Source organism: Alosa sapidissima, chromosome 4, assembly GCF_018492685.1.
Source record: "Alosa sapidissima isolate fAloSap1 chromosome 4, fAloSap1.pri, whole genome shotgun sequence".
Taxonomy (NCBI): Eukaryota; Metazoa; Chordata; class Actinopteri; order Clupeiformes; family Clupeidae; genus Alosa; species Alosa sapidissima.
In genome coordinates, this window is record NC_055960.1 from 9,008,880 (window position 1) to 9,027,344 (window position 18,465).

The window sequence follows — 18,465 nt, forward strand, 5'->3', positions numbered from 1 at the left end:
CCATGCAGATGGCCACAGAGCGCATACAGGAGCCAAGGTTGTTATAGCGACAGAGACCAGAGATGCACCGCTATGGCACTGCCAAGCAGATAAAGCACCGGTTTGCAGGTCCCTGAAGAAAAGGATGCATTATCTCGCAAATGTCAATGTTATGAGCAGCAATCCCAGTCTGCTAACCTACGTTTTTTTTTATGTCTAAAGCAGGACATGCATACATAAACATTCATTTCTATACCATTCAAGGCCCATTTATGAAAGCAAGGAGATTATCAATATACTCGCTGTGTTATTGAATAATTCATCGCTGTTGGATTAGAAATAATTAAGTCCCATAATGAGATGAGGAGATATCCTAATAAAACAATGGCTTAGGAGTTCTCCTGCCATGCAGCATGTCTGTGTGTATGTAGGTCTGCGTGTTCCTAAGTGTGTATGTATGCAGTCCGTGTATGTGCCTGCATACATAATGCTCTCTCCAGTCTCTGAGGGGCATGTCACCGCTCTCTCTCTCTCTCTCTCTCTCTCTCTCTCTCTCTCTCTCTCTCTCTCTCTTTCTTTTCCTCTCTTCCCTGCCGGCGAGGGGGTCTTGTTTTTGGACTCTTGCGTGCTGAAACCGCACTAGTGCTTTCCGCAAGGCACGAAGCTACCATCAGGCCACTCTGTGCAATGTCGTGACATGGGAACTCCAATAAAAAGTGTTAAGAGCCAGGGGCATTAGCATTTTGGAAGCAGCTGAATGCACATGTTTGTTCCTCTTCCTGTACCACCCTGAAAGACTCCATTAAATGCGGGTCGGGGGTTTAAGGGATCGCTCGGTTTCGGTCATATTAACATTGCGATTGAAAAAGGAGGCAAAGTTTGACAGTAAAAGTGAGTTTTCCTTGGAGATCCCGCTCCCTTTCTCCCCCTGTCGCTAATTGAGTGAGTTATGCACTCCTCCCTTTTCCATCAGCGAGAGCAGTTCCCTAGGAGATTGTTCTGGTTTCCGTGGAAATGGGGTCTTAAAGTTATGGGGGTAAAATAACTTTTTTTTCTCCCAATCCCTCTCACTTTCTCTCTCCCCTCACAAATAAACTTGCAAATGCTCCACCTAGAGATGATTAGAATGCAAGCGGTGTGAGACTTTGAAGCACAGACGCCAGTGGGCCTCTCACTGCACACCATAGAAACTCTTGACTGAAAGGCGGACGAAAGTGGAAATAATTGGGCGATTTGTACTGAAAGCGCACCTTGGAGGGGGAACCATTCGATAAGGGGGGGAAACAATCTTCAGCTTTTGTCCTCTGTAAATAAACTCCACAAAACGACTTGTTTTTTTGCAGCCGATTGAATGGAAAATCCACAAAAAATAAAGCAGAGGTATTCATACATATTCACCTGCCAATACACATGCCTGACCATGGCTGAAATATCAGTCCACAGAGCTGGCTTTGCTTGTGCGGATTAATTAGTAATGGACAATCCTGTTGGAATGGCTGCCATCGCACAACACAGGATGTGGGGTTAAACCTGCATTTCAGGATCAGAGGTTAACAGATGGGGGAAAAAAAGAGAGGATATCCAAAGCAGGGCTTTCTGCAGAGAGAGGACTTACAGCACGAATCCCCTCACTGCATCTGTTTGAACTTCAATCTGAAACGTATTATCTCTCATTTTCACACCATGCTCGAAAGAAGGAAAAAAAAGTGCAGTGTCACACAGATGTACTTAATGGATTTAATGCTAATGCATTTTTAAGGGGCGCTGAAGTGGATGGGGTGGAGGTTGTAATAAGCAGACTGCAATCTCTGGTTTGTGTCTGCTTGTCAGCGGCTCTCGTGACGCCTGCCACTGCCAATGATCTCAGATGGGGAGCTCAAGCTGTGGCCGCAGTTGGACCACTGGGCAGTTAGGGCCATGCCCTCAACCCACTCCTCTCTAATACTCTCTCTCTCTCTCTCTCTCTCTCCCTCTCTGATCCTGGCTGGATTATCACGCATTTAACACTTGCTTTTTTATTTCTCTAAAACATATATAATCTTTAGGATTCTAGAGAAATAAAGTAGACGGTCCGACACAGCAAATGGCTTTATCCATTATTGATTTGCTTCAGATGGCACAAAAAGAGTGCTTGTCTTTCATGAGTGAAAGACACAAGGAATCTCTCAGGCTCAGAACGAGAGGGAAAAGATGAAAAGGAGAACTGATCAAAACAAACATGAACCAGATTCGCTCTCATCTGAGAGCCCGTAAAAAGAGCCTTGATCCATTTAGCTCTGGACACGTTCCATTTAGTCATGTTGGCAGGGGTGCAGATCTGGCTCCAACCACCCCCACCCCCCCATAAGAAGATTAAAACGCGATCTAGCAGGGCTCCCAGTTTGACGGAGAGGACAGGCTAGGCAACTGGTGGACAGACGCGGGGGGAACCTCTGAATAGACATCTAAAATCTAAACCCTGCAGACTTGCCCACCCCAGCATTAAAACCCCTCACGACTGATGGTGTGATTCGAAATGTTGCCCCACTTTAACCCCCCCCCCCCCCACTCATTTCTCTCTCTTTTCCTTCTTTATTTCTGTTTTGGCCCCAAAGCCCCACTCTGGTGCTTGTGCACTTGAATAATTGATGGTCGGGCTGAGTTGGAGAGTGAGTGAGACTGTATGGCAGGCCCCTACAGTGGAGAGATACACAAACTGTGCTGGACACAACGCTTGCTGCGGAGGTACAGATAAGAGGTAATGAGAAACTGCAGAGCTTGCTGCTCGCATGGAGACAGATGAACACTGCCTCCTGTCAACGTGTGCACGGTGCATGCACTTACACACACACACACACACACACACACACAGACACACACACACACAGAGAGACAGGCGCCCCACTCAAAAAGCGTTCAACAGAGCGGAACCAGCGGAATACACTTTAATTTTGTTTTTTAATGAGATAACACACTGTCACTCCATAGGGCAACACCATTAAGATCACAGCATCGGCTCCCTACAGAAAACACACACATACACACACACACACATACAGTACGTAGCCATCATGATGTGCATGGGTCAAACCCCACTGTGTCTCCTCAGAGATAAAACTATTGATCTGCATCAGGTAAGGCCAGTGCGGAGGGCCAGAGGCCCCATCATAATTAATGTCTGCCCACATGACAGCAAATAATGAGACAGACTCAGGCACACAGGTGATTCATGCTCAGCCACAGGGAAGTCCCTGGCACACGATGGGATGCCAGAGCCACATAGAGAGGAATGGCTGTAGTTTATTTGATCACTTAGGGTCGTTTGTCTTAATCTTGCGCACACATTAGGTGACAACGCTCATGCCTCTACACTGAGCCAAAGGGGAAGCACTTAAGAAGTTCATAAATCTACTCTCTCTCTCATCTTCGAAGGAGTTATGTTTCTCAGGGCTCGCAGATATTGCAAAATGACTGATTAAAGATAGAAATTTGCCATCAAAGACTGAATTCTTGCTTGCAATCACAACTATGATATTGTGAGCTAACAATAGAGTTTGGTTCCAAAACGCTATGTCCACCATTTTAAGGAATTTTCATAAATATTTTTTTTCTATTGTGTTTTCCAAGTAATTTCAGTAGAACTGTAATTGGTATTGTTATTTGATACTGTATATCTTTACTCAATCAAAACAAGTCAACTACAATTTGATTGATATTACCTGAAATACACAATTAAATAGCATGACTTTTGAATGTTTTTAAAAACGGAGATATAGCATTTTGGAACCAAACTCTCCTCCTGCTAAAACACTATACTGGTACTTTAGTTTAGGTACTTTACTGTAGAGCCCTGTCAAGAAAGCAGAGATTTCAAACAAAACAAATAGACAGTGAAAGAATGATAAAATGGGCTGATGATGAGCCTTTCGGTGATGAGGTAGGAAAATGGAATGGCCTCCTTTCTTCCTGAGCAGTAAAGTGTTAAATGGAATGGGTATTGATTTGCCGACTGATCATTTGGAGGTGGGACTCGCGTTCTAGTGAAAGAGCGCAATGACCGCAGGCTCCCACCCAACCCCCTACCCCCCCCCCCCCCCCCCCCCCGCAAATCCCGTGGTTGGCTCACAGGAGCAAAGAAAATCCATATTCTCCTCATGGATGCAGTGCAAAGTATGCAGTGCACATCCGAAGCATGCTACAATGACCCGTACAGAGGAGTTCAGCTGAAATGGAGCTGATTAATGCGTGTTGCTTTAGAAACGCCATTGATTTTCAAAAAAGATTTTTCAACGCACTTCTGATCAATGGCAGGTAATGGTTCGTCACTCTAATGAAATTAGTTCCCATCACATCAGTGCCTGGAACCATTAAAACATAATCAAATAATAAAAAATAAAACGAAAAAACAAATATTTTTGCCTTCTTACTGGAGTCGATACGATAGATCCAAGAAGAAATCCTTGTGAATAATTAGGAGTCTGGGGAGAGCTCGTGAGCATTGCATTCTTCCACATCCCATCCCCCAATCAACCAACTAAAAAAAAGAGCAACAAAGCTAACCAAGCCCAAGCAGCAGCAGCAGCAGCAGCAGCCCACTGCCACAGCCCCTCCTCCACAGTTCAATTCGTAATATTGAAAAGTGCAAACAAGCTCATCTTCTCTGCACTGTAAATGAAGATAAATGAGGTCTAAAGCTCTGATTAGATGCCTGGAGGGAGGAAGAGGCTGAGGAGAGGAGAGGAGAGGAGAGGATAGGACATTAGCTCAGATGCAGTGGAAGCTCAGGCTCAGCAGGGAGGTTGGTGTGGTTTGGTAGGATGTAGGGGGCTGTTCCTTACACAAGGAACTGGAAGACTTGAAGGTTGCTTGGTGTGCAGCGGAGATGTCCCATAGCCATTAACGGAGTGAGCCATTTTATTATGTATTTATTTTCCCTCTAGGACTATTCTCCGATGTGCCTGATGAAAAGTTGCCGAGGCGGCAGAAACATGCCATCACCATTCCAGTTACCGGTCCATCCGCCTGTGACACACACACTCTAATGACTGCTATGGAGATGGTGTTCATGCAGCACACACACACACACACACACATACACACACACACACACACACACACACACAGACGCACACACACACACACACACACACACACACACACACACACACACTCACACACACACACACAGACGCACACACACACACACACACACACACACACACACACACACACACACACACACACACACACAAACCCACACACACCCCCACAACCAACCATAAACCCATCCCCCCTCAGCCCAGCCTGGGCTGCTAGTACTGGCACCTCCACCTCATCCACCTCCTCCTCCACGCCGGCACCACGCCAGCACCACGCCATCACCACGCCATCACCACGCCTGGTTCACGCCTAGTTCACGGTGCACCGAGCAGCTGCTGTGTAGGAGTCGGCGCTGACCCACTAGTTTCACCAGGGATGCAGCCACCTCCCCCCAGGCAGTGCGTGAAGCTCTCATCGATTTCTGCCTGATGGGCTGTGTGCTGTTTTCTTTTTCTTCTTTTTATGTGGTGCGCACAAAACTGGAAGGGTTCAGCAGTGATGGCACAGATAAGGGATCACACCGCTGCACAAATTTGTGTTTCTGCTTCAAAGGTGCGAATGTTTTTGCACGCTGCAACACATCTGAGGTAAATATAGATGAACAGTGTTTGGGGAAAGAGGAGCTCCACTTGGGTGAGCATGAGAGCTGTGGCGCCGGATACTTAAACCTATGAGACAACACACATCTACCCACACACACGCCCCCACACACACACACACACACACACACACACACACACACACACACACACACATACACACACATAGACATGGACACAATCGCACACACACACACACATACACAAACGGCGCACCAAACGCCTTTGTACCTCTTCCCCCCACCTCTCCCCGCCTGTGCTCCATTGAAAGTGACAGCAAGGCAAGCCTCCATAAATCAGTCATTGATTCTCCATCCACCCCCACCTCTTACTCAACACAGTGCAGATCGAGAGTGCAAGCTGTTGAGGAGCGCTCAGTGGGGAAATGTAGGCTTGCTACATGCCTGCACAGCACTGAGGAGAGAACAGATCCTCCTCCATCCCCCCCCCCCCCCCTTCTCTAGTCTCAGAACTGCTGGTGAAGGGGCTGGGGAGGAAAAAAAGACCCCTTTAGCATGCAGCGCTAGCGCTAGGCTAGCAAACGCCTCCTCACGCTGCGCCATCATCTCCACATCAGAGAGTCGAGACAGGTAGACGTGACTTCACTGCCAACGCTCGCCGACGCTCTCTGTTGGGATCTCATGAACGACGGCATCCCCCCCAAATCTGCCAAATCGTATCTATTATTTACCAAGCAGCCAGGAGAGTATGGCGCAACAAAAAGGAAATTCTGTTGTTTCTGTTTCAAGGCCTTTTAAATTGTTTTGCAAAATGCACAACACACAATGGGCATGAAAAATGTGATGATGACACTCTATCGGCAAGGACAAAAGATGTGTAAACATTTACTCAAGAGGGGCATTAATTCGGCAGTATGATTTGACAAGTGTAAACCAACAGAAGTGAATGGAAGCAGCTAAAAGCCTAAAAATAAATATTTGAATGCTTATTGACGTAACCATGCGGTGGCCACTATGATGGGGTATGCACTTGTTTATGTCTTGGTTTGGAATATTACGGGGGTTGAGGGGCAGTGCCAAGTAAGTGTAATATTTCTTCCAAAGGGAGCTGTGCCATGAAGGTTATGTATTTGGGTCCAACAGTGTGGCCACTGTTCGAGAGCACAAGCCCAAATGAAAGGCCTTTTTCGGGGCCAGCAAACCATGTCTATGTCGGGGTGGGAGGAATGCAGGGATGAATAGGAGAAGAGGCTGCCCGAGTGCCCTTCATACGCTGGCATAAAGGGACAGGAGGAATGTGGGGGGTTAATAGGGGTGTGCTGGCACTCGGGACCACAGTCCCAGATCCTCTCACGCCATAGGTGGCATCGGCAGGGGGTAGAACAAGGGGCCGATTCCTGCTTCTGAGGCAAGCCAAAAGGGATGGGGTTTGATGGGTGGAGGGTGGGGGGGCGGTGTACTGAGAGGTGCCTTAGAGAGGCCGTAATGACATTAGATACGGACTGGCAGGGGGGGGACATGAGTGCGCCCCCCTCAAGCTCTTCTGGGTCTTTAGCTGGCGGGTCACTGATACAGGGAGAGGTCATCATGCAACATGGGGTCCCGCAGCTAAGAGGTACTCGACAAGAGGTGGAGGGGAGGAGGAGGGGAGGGGGGGGTAAGGGTGGAGTCTCTCCATCCACTCTACACACCTCGCTGAACTGATGATGGGGTGAGTGGAGCGCTAGAATGAACAATGTCAGACACAGACACATACACACACACACACAAACAATAAACACATACACACACACACACACGCACACACGCACACATGCACACAGACAGACCATACACTGTGACCACAGATACACACCTACACACATACACAGGAGAGGCAGAGTCTCCGTGAGACTACTACCGCATGTATGCCAATGCCACAGGCGTCTCACACTCCACTAGTTCCTCCCCAAGTCCCAGGTGGCACTGGTTGCCAATGGAAACCAGATCAACTGAAACAGGGGGGAACGAGGTAAAGAAAGACCAAACAGATGGAATTACAGAGGACTAGAAACTTTACGCAGGAAAAAAGCCCCCTTCTCAGATTGGCTCCTTTTCCACGAAGAGGAGGAAAAATCCTAAGGTTCACTGAGCTGCCGTGAAGTAATAACTGTCCATCAAACCTGATGGCCCATAACTGTTCACTGGAGGACCTCGCGCGACCTCCTCTCATTTGACGGACAACACCATGCCCCAATTACTCGGGCATGGTGGCAGCTCTACAAGCACGGACCAAAAAAAAAAGAAAAGAAAAACAATTACAATCACACCACACCTGCCCTGCCCAATTTGTGCGTGAACCCTTGACAGAGCCAGACCTGTGACACTCATGTCAGAACAGCTCCTCATGCACTGCAGGGCAGCCTACTCATCCTTTGTTTTCTTTTTCATGGAACATACTTTGCTTGTTTTGTTTTGTTTTGTTTTTTTCTTCCCCAGCTATTTTGTTAATGCTTCATAATGAGCCACCGCTAAAAATGTTTTTCAGAAGACTTGATGAGACCACAATGTCTGCCAGTCACAGCAGATTCCACTTCCATCAACTGCCACAGCCTATTGTGCTGAGTGTGACAAAATAGGCTGTAAAATTGTTTTATTACGACGTACACATGGAGATAGAGAGAGAGAGAGACAGAGAACAATGACTGGGACGCATCAGAGGCAGATGAACTGCCATGCTCAGCCTTGGATCCCGTCACAAAGCAGGATCCTGGTGAGTCTGACACGACTTCGCTTTGAGTTTCAACTCGACACTAAAAGTGTCATAGGAGATAGGATTTACATCAAGGCTTATTCCATTTAAAAGAGGACTGTCCTAAAACTGACTCTCTGGATATTACCCTGAACAGACATTACGTATCTTAAATCTCCAACGCTGTGTTTAGGGATGTAACGGTATGAAAATTTAACCTCACGGTTATAGTGACCAAAATTATCACGGTTTTCGGTATTATAGCGGAAGTGTGTTCAATATGTTCAGAAAGTACTAATAGGCCTAAACAAGCTGAAATAGTTTCAAAAAGTGTGACAGCATTTACTATATTACAAAATATTTCACAACAGGAGTTTGCTATTTCTGTTATATGGATCCATTGAGTGAGACCAAAGTAAGTGTTCAAAATAAAACTTTAGGCTACGGTACGGCTAACTTTAAGCAGGTGTAGCCAAATCCGAATCACAGTTAAATCCATCAAGTAGATAACAGAATCAGAAGGGTACCAGTTTTGTTTCATTGTACCAGGCCTACTGTACAGTATGTCAAAAGCAGGCTCGGATGAAGCTGGGAAGGATTAAACACACGGTTTCCACACCGTGGTAATCAACCGTGATAATCATGACATTTGAAATGAAAACGGTAATTGTTATCGTCAACATTTTTATCGCGGTGTACCATTATACCGGTAATCGTTACATCCCTAGCATCCCTACATCCCTGTGTACTGTATCTGATTCATTTTTCCTACGGTAGTGAGGGTTCATTTCCACTGTCTGTAGGCTAGCCTCTGACTAAAAACTTACCGGCATCATGACTCAGATGGTGCTGCATAAAACAGAGCTCCTTTCTGTTCTCAGAAGATTTCATGTCCTCTTGGACTGTGACACATGGCAATTAGACAACAAGTTCAGGAGTAAATGCGGATGAATGTGAAACTATACACACACACACACACACACACACACACACACACACACACACGCAAACACACACACGCACACACACACCCACACACACACGCACACGCACACGCACACGCACAAGCACACATACACATACGCGCACACACAGCCACAAAATAGTCAGTCACATATGCATTCTAGCATTCATAGTCATTCATCTATCCATAATCTCTGATTGCCTTCCTCTACAACACTAGCAATAAAAACGAATCTAAGTCATTTGTGGTTAATACCTATACATTTACATAACAGTGTCCCATACACCTGGAACTTTGCCAGGGAGTGCATGACAATGAAACTATAGTTACAGTCTGGAACAGACGAACACTCTACTAAACCCAGCGGCCCATCCACACTGCCAGTGTTAATGGACAGTACTCATGAAATACTCATGGACTGGAGTTGAGTTGTGGGCCAGTAACAAATACAAGAATATCACAAAACATCTGACCACTTCCAAGTCTTTCAATCATTTTGGATATTATAGCTATAGTGCTATATCTGATTGTAACCTTAGGGATTGTTATAGCCTTCTTTGTATGCACTTTTTTCAGCCATAGTACACAGCAAGCAGCAAATACGTTATTATTGAAACTGACTAGTCTCCTTGTCTCTCGCAAGGGCTCAACTGATTTAAACTCGGTCAGACAATCCCACTGAAATGATGCATGTTATTTTGAATTAAAAAATATTGCAACAGTGGATCCTAGATGTGTATGTAATTAAAAAATTAAGTATCAAGGGCAGCCTTAGCTCATGACAAGGTTTGTTTACCCTATTAGATTGTCTCATCTTCCAAAAGATTTTGGGTGCACACTAATATAATTTAGTATATGGAAAACTACATATTTTTTATGAATGGGTCAGTTGTGTGAGGGGAGCAGCTTTCTCCAACTACAGCATGATGGATAATTAATCTTTCATCTGACAGTGTAATGTTAATTGTAGAGTAAACAGTAATTTACCATAATGTCATCATGAATCCATACTTAATGTAGCAATCCTGTCAAACTAACAAATCTATTGGACATCCCCACCTCTACTGTTTCACACACATGCTAAAACAAGGATTTAGCCAACTTGCATCACCTACATTACAGTCAGTGTGGCGTAGTGTTCACAGCATCCTGCACAGCCCTGATTAGGTAATGCAATTAAACAGAATTCACCACTGAGAGTCCCTAATTTATGTCCCATTATCTGTCCATTTGGAACACAGAACAAAGCACCTGCAAAACAGGCACATTTGCTTAAAAAGGGTTATTTTTCTCCTGAGTATAAACATAATGAAAAGATTTAGCATGACTGCCATTTTGGTATGGATTTGTACATCCCAACAAAAACAGTATCTCAAGGGCCATTAACCTCCAAGGTTAGAAAACAAAATGTTTCCAAATGAAGCCTCCAAATGTCTATGTGATGCAAGCATGAAGGAAAGATATTCAAGTAAGTGCAACACTTAAATCAATCTGACAGTGACTGAAATAAAGCACTCCCAGTGGAATCCAACAGATAAACTAAACTAAAAAAAGTTCCATCGATAGCAGTGCTGGCAATGTTTTAGGTCACCCAAATAATTTACAAGAGAAGAAAAAACATGTCTTTGACTGGAGTGCTCAAAAGAAGCCCTGCCAGGAATGATCACACATCATCCAAATTTCTACAGTCCCAGAGCTCCATTCTGTAAACCTCAGGAACTAGCGGGTGGCTAACACCATAATCAAACATGTGGCCATAAAAAATAAATAGGCTAAGTGAGGATTCTGGGTATTTACCAGCAAACACACTAGTTGAAAAATAATGAGGTCAAAGGGTCACTGTCTCGCTGCAGGTGTTCCGGGGGAGGGAGCGGCGTTGGGGGGGGTGTAATCTAGCACACAGACTGCACAATCTGGCAACCATCTCACACTAAATTTGCCATTTCTGGAGGCGAACATTAAGAACTGGGCTATCAGTGAATTTTGGCACTTTCCCCTGGCAAAGCTCCATAGCGCCAAGGACAGACACAAAGACCCCGGTCCTCTCTCCTCTCTTTAGCCAGTTAAATAACCTTGAGGATTTTCCAGACATTGATGATTACAAAACACAGGCCTCCATTTTGAGGTTATCAGACTGAAAACATTGACACAGAATTTCTCTCATTGGTTGACATAATTTACTTTTAATATCTTTGATGGGGATCATTAGGGGTCAGTTCAAGTGTTTGGCATAGAGCGCTAGATTATGGACACTTACGCAACACAAATTGAAGAGCCTCTTCGAAATTATACCCTGTATTGTCATGTTGTTTGTCTGCTGCGCTGTTGCTTCTGAGTGCAGACCGAAACAATTAGCATGCTGTCCTCGTGCTACCCCTCTGATTGCAGCTGATCAGCGTGATGATCCCCCATTTGGGGATGGCTATGTTGATGACTGTGGGCTGCTACGGGGCCACTAAACAGGCTCTTTCTATGCAGTGCAGGGCAGCACACGTCGTAATTCCGCGCGCTAGCTTATCCTACATGCACGCTCACACAGGGGGTTATGGCTATAGCGGCTTGGCTACGTCAGCTGGGTTTCCACCTGCCCCGTTTACTGCACCCAGCGGAGGGAGTGGGTCTGGCGTAATGAGGTCCCACAGGACCAGACTGCCTAGGCCTGCAGCTGGTTGAGTCTAAGGCAACGACACACTTAATGCCGTTTCACCAACCTGACGTTCCGTCTCTGGTTACAGATATACCTTGCACTTAATGCCCAGCAGGAAGATGTTTAATGTCACTGATGGCCATCCAGTCAAGCCTGCTTAGGAGTTAGATGACACTCCATATTTCAGTTTAAAGGGCAATAACTTTCTACACGCGTGAGACAAAGTCTGCAACATCTCATGCCGTCGGCGACTATGGGGGAGCTTGAAGTGGAAGTTATAGTACATATTACATTGATTAGTAAGCAGCAGGCTACAGCATCACCTCCACCATCACTAATCCATATGCCTACACTACTTTTAGGGCTCAGCAGGATGCTATTTTGGACACCGCCTATGATGAATGGCGTTCGGAAGTTTGTGAATGGTACACAGTTGTTTACACAGCAGAGGCAGAGAAGAAAGGGAACCCCTTGCATGTTTCATATCACGTCTTTTGCTACAATGGCCCTTTTCATGGCCATGAACTTCTAGGTCCCCATGGCTGTCACATTTATCCTCCTTCACCCTTTCTCTCGCCCCTGCACAAAGGCTTCGGGGCGTCCCTTGCAACCTTGCCCATAAGGCACAATACGCCGCTCTCAGTGAGCAGGACAAAGATGCACTTATTGCATCTTCCTCTCTGCCCATTAGTCATGTTTATGTTTCTCAGCCTTATGTGGGTCTTATATCAGCTATGGAATGTCTTTTTTCAGCTTCCTGACATATGAGGAATGGCTTTATATGCCACGTGCATGCATCCCACTGTGCGGCTTCTGGGGGACCGTCCTCGTGGCATTTAAGATGATAAAGAATCCTACTGCCACACCACTACGAGTCTGGACGTTATCCCTCTGGCCTTACTGACCAATACTCGGCTTTATATAGATTACGTATTAAAACTAAATTATTCATCCAAGGGATTTTCATAAACAGATTGCATAATAAATCTAGGCTAAGACATGTAGGGGGATGCATATTAGGTTAGGATGTTGGGGGCTGTGGTTGATATGCAGTATCACTGTCCAATGAACACGGCTGTGGATGCTGACATTACTCTGTGATCACGGTAAGATGGACTGCGCCATGCGGTATCAGATTTTTTAAAAAGGCATTCAGAACATGTTTGATGATGGTGGAGGTTACTGTCCAATGTTTGTAATAATACCAGTGGTATAAATGGTTCCTGGATTGTTGATGAGTGTACATATTGTGAATGTGGATAATACAGTGTGATTTTTGAATGTTAAAAGTTCCAATTGGTGAATAAACTCTGTTTAAAGGGGGATAAACAAAGAATTGGATAAACTCTATTTCTGATATTTGGATAAATAGGTGGATAAACTGTGTTTACTTATGTTTACTCCACTACAACCCTGCTCTTATGCTTATGTCTTGTGCTTTACTCCTGAAAAACAAAATGTAATTTAAATGGCTTTCCATTTGACGTAATGTTATTCAATATGTCAATATCGAGGAGTAATCAGCTGATGAAGACACAAGATGATATTCCCAAAACCATCCATCAGCTGCATTGAATTCCATTGATTCTCAGGGATTAGTGAGTGGTCCAATATGTGAAATCAAACATCTGACTCAGGAGACAAGTAGCCAATTTGGTGCTGGTATCAGCTGTAGGCAAATGCAGGTGCGTGTACAACCCATGTCACTATCACGGTTATGTGGTTGGTGACTTATTACTGTAATATGCAGAGAAAACAACATACTATTTTTTAGCAAGTGACAAGTGTTGGTATTATTCCCTCTGCTGGAAGGTGGGTAAGCCCCGTGCCTGTGTAATTTATTTGATTTCTGCACTACATTTAATCTGGGACAAGTTGAACAAGTCAGCACCAATTGGAAAACAGGATCAGGATTTTCACGTTGCCGAGGGCTATTCTGACACCGCAGTAATAATAGAAGGGCATATTTGGTAAACTGTGCACGCCTCAGTGATAATACACACACACACACACACACACACACACACACACACACAAACATTACCTACAGTATACCTCCTCTCTGGATGTTACCACAGTAGTTTATCACAAAACAGGGAAAATAGCTGGCGGCAAACAGGAGAAGCACCATCTACCATTTCCCCCTTCACTGTGTGAGAGAGAGGGAGAATTGTGCTCTTTCCTGTAAATGCACTAACCTGCCTTATGTAACACAAAATTGCCTACACACACCACTCCTTCAGTGCAGGTGCAAAGGGGACCTCAGCCAACCAAACACACGACCTTCGTTGATTCTCCTTCCAGCTTGAACATTCTGGAAAGCGAAACCCCTGAACATATGTGATAACATTGACCTTTCTTTAGGGGGTTTGTCCTTAAGTGTTGCTTTGCAGATTGATTGCCCATGCAACACTGCCTGTAATTGATGACGTTAACCCTGTGGCCCTAACATTTCTAGCGTGAGTAAGACATGGAGGTGAAATCCAGGTAAGCATAGTCTATGATCATAATTTCTATTTTTAGCTACCATGACTGTTTCTTCATTTTGTTCATTTCGCAATGCCTTTACATTGCTGACCATGCTAAATGCTAATCCTCTCTCTCTCTCTCTCTCTCTGTCTCTCTCTCTATTCTTCTCCCTTCGCAAAGTACAGAATGGAAGTTGGTAATGGTGTGTGCATCTTGTGAGGGTGCATGATTTTCACTTTTGTGACCAAACATTCCCCCAGAAAACACACAAGGTGGCTGCCAGTAGGCGTAAGCATGAAGGGGTTTGGTCTCAGGTAGATCCTCACCTCTTTGAACTCCCGCCTCCAGCACGAGGAGCACGAGTCATCTCTGTCATTACCTGCACCGGTGGAACCCGGCTTGAAGCTCAATTACAACTCGGTGGTGGAGGGCTTTATGCAGCAAACATTCTCAGTAAAGTCTAGACTTCCCCGCTAACTGAAGCTCAGTGTTAAGCTGTGTGTATCCACACAAGACAGAGAACAGAATACAAAGAAAACATCCATAATACTTCATCACTGGCTTCACTGTACTGAAGATGAATCTATTATCCAGTGATTCTTACATTTTGGATACTAACTGAAAACTACAAATGCCAATTCCAATCCAAAATACTACAGAGACTATCAATTAATCACAGTGAAATATATTTAAAAAAAAAACTCCCAGGTAAAGCTCCTGAATGTGTTTTGGGTTTGATTAACTTTCACTGTGTTTGTTTTCTTTCTGCCTGAGGTGTTTGTATCACTCTGTATAGCCCAGTTGTAATCAGTATTTTCCTCTGGTGGGCAACATCTACATTTTCCATTTCCTGTGCAATTGCTTCATGCAATCTGAGAATGAAGCCCCACTTCAATTCATTATTATTTGCAAAGTTTGAATCTGCTTCTGAGGATATGATTTGGTTTTGTACTCAGTGCACCGCACGAAAATGAAAAAAGGAAATTAGTATATTTTTGACAAGGACGCAGGTGTCCCTAAAGTGGGTTTGTATGATTGAATGAGTTCAGAGGTGTTTCTCTTTGTGTGTGTGCATGTGTGTGTGTGTGTGTGTGTGTGTGTGTGTGTGCGATTGTGTGTGCGCGAGTGTGTGTGTGTGTCTGTGTGTGTGTGTGTGTGTGTGTGTGTGTGTGTGTGTGTGTGTGTGTGTGTGTGTGTGTCTATGTGCATGAGTCAGAAAGTTACACTGTCACATTGCTCTTCTCTGTGGATATGATGATCTGCTTGAACTGCTATCTGGATAGGTTCAGTTAAGTGCATGTACCAAACCACATGACTGTGCCAGACGCTCACTATTAGCTTTGTGTGGGATGCTGTGACAGACCACAACAAATACTTTTCGGATGTCATTTCACAAACTTTCCTTTGCACGCTGGGATTTAAAAATCTCGATAATCTCAGTGAGAAGCCTTCCTAGAGAGGCAGCCCATGGTCAGCCTATTCGGTGCAGACTGGTACCCAGCTTCATTAGTGGGGTCCATTCCTCTTTGTCCTGGGCTGACAGATTTTGACCTATTTTTCTCTCTCACACAGAGCCCTAGTGGCCTGAAAAGACTGACGCTGGTAGATAGATGAATTCCACGAGGAAGAACCCAGGGGACTTCATCTTAAGACTTATATCGAGATTAAATATGATTTAGGGTCTGCGGCTCAACTACAGAAAACATTACTTCTTCATGCATGTAATATTCCATTAGTACATTATTTTGTTCCACGGATGTTAAGTATAAAGCAGTGCAAGTATAAGTGGTTCATTTTTGGATCTGTTAGCTGTTTGGTTATTCAAGGCAACTTGTTTGAGAAGTTGGATCTACAAACCAATTTACAAACAATACAATCAACAAGCATTACTCAAGAATCAAATAAGAAGGAAAATAACCTAGCCTACTCCACATACAGTGTGACTAGACCTAGTGATTCATGAGTCATAAAGACAAAGTAATAAATGTCTTCTGACTTAAAAACAGATATCTTGTGATAAATAGTCCACTGTGGATACATATAGAAATGCTATGTTGCTGCACCAGCCTCTTGAAATCATTAAACTGACAGTGGTAGAGTTCTATGATTGATCACTGAAGCGGACCACCTTTTCTTCATGTCCTGTGATCCCTGGCACTCAGAAAATTAGATGGAAATTTTATGAGTGGGGAATTCTCTCTCAGCCTTGCCAAAAAAGAGGTGAACTACTTGAAGGTCAAAAGCTCATTACAAACTGTCTATTTTAGAATGAGGCAATGGTGCTCCAGCGTGCAGCCACTTTTAACCACCTGGTGCTTATAATAGCCTAAAATAAATACGCGCTAATAGCTTTACATGTTACCATGATTGACAACTTTGATTAGCCTATAAGAGCTCAGGCTATATGTTAACATCAGCGCTCTTTCGCCATCATACGCATACATATCACATTATCTAGTACCTATTACAGCATTGTGAATTCTAACACCGAATTGCAGGCTATAGGCTATAGCACGGTGCACCCTCTACATTTCTACCCTAAAATGAAACCAAACTGGTCAGGACAGAGTTGCCATGCAACAAATTGCATAGACCTGCAGCTGATCATACAGCCCAATTGATGAACTATATCAAAGTAAGGTTTTGCAATATTACACGAAAATAATGTAACTTAAGTATTCTTAAAACATCGTTTACTCAAAAACCTGTAAGATAGGCTAAATAGTCTCAGAAAGAGCCCTGCACCATTTTAGGGAGAGAACATCGTTAGAATTGGTTTAACGTAAAAAAAAAAAAACGTACATTCACAACAATCAGACATGTCCCTAACAGTTCGTTATGGGGGAGCAATATGTTTGCAAAAGACATGACACAAAAAAACAAATACAAGATACAAATATCGCTACTTTATGAAGTAGGCTATTAACACATGCGAGCGTGAACAGACGCGCTTACCTATCCGCAGAGTTTCTTCAGTTGCTCTGGCAGGTTACGTTTGAAGCCGGTCCTCAACTCCACTACTGAGGAACTACACGCGAGCAATTGGTCAGGGGAACAGGAATGACACGAGACTGTTCCCTCAAGATGCTATCGCTTTCCCTTTTCAAAAAAATAATAGCTTTTCCCCTACAAAGACGCTCACAGAGACCCAATCGCGGTCAATAGCTTTTAGAAATCCATGGCAACCGAAAAAACCCTTCACAACTTCGCAACGTAGTGACCGGGTTAAAACACCCCCAATGACAGGGACATTATTCCGCTTGCAGAATAGGTAGGAATAGGGATGAAGCTGGGGGAAGGGGCGCCTAAGAAGACGAACGAGAGGCAGCGTACCGTGTTACAAAAAGTAATGAAGAAATAAAATAACGCTGACAGACATAGTGAGGTTTGCTCAACTACGCAGGAGGCTATCAAAAAAGGATTTTCAACACGTTTTGTGAGTACATGATATGACGTCAGATATCGATTAGTTGCGTGAGTAATGTGCATTGAAGATGGCAAAGTATAGACTGTTCTACCAGGCATCGAAAGACAATATCGTATTTTTTTTACCTCCCTGCAAATTAGGATGACATAGACAGAGAGGCCATCTACTCTTGCCAAGCTGGTGTTTTCAGTACCTTAGACAACATCTGAAAGAACTCTTACGTCATCTAATTGGACCTTTCACCTCAGCATTAGTTAAGAATGGAAATGAGAAGCTCTGGTGTGTGGAAATTGGCTTTGAAAGAGAAGAGCTGGAACTATAAACAGACGGTCTAAAGATTTTAGAGTTTTAAGAGAAAGAGGGTATATTTAGAAAGAACTATTGACCCTGGATTGTATGGGAGTGCAGAGTTTATTATTTTTCTTCCCATAAGAAATCTGAATAAATAAGGCATATATGTTCTCCACTTGTATTGTGCATTTATTTTTCTATACACTGGAGTAATGCCACATTGAGTTGAGTGAGGACTGAGTAAAGTTAATTTTGCTTTGATTTGCATTTAGTTCCCAACCTCTCAAAGCACGTGCTGCTTACTTTGGAAGGAAATAAC

General features: G+C 44.2%; 1 protein-coding gene across 1 annotated transcript in view; it reads right to left on the reverse strand.

The window, feature by feature from the left end:
- The window catches only part of chl1b (cell adhesion molecule L1-like b), a 64,873-nt gene extending 47,112 nt beyond the window's left edge, over positions 1-17,761 (reverse strand). The window contains exon 1 of the mRNA XM_042089918.1: positions 17,384-17,761. The gene's annotated coding sequence lies outside the window, so the exon portion shown is untranslated. The remainder of the gene's footprint in view (positions 1-17,383) is intronic.
- Between the last annotated feature and the right edge of the window lie 704 nt (positions 17,762-18,465).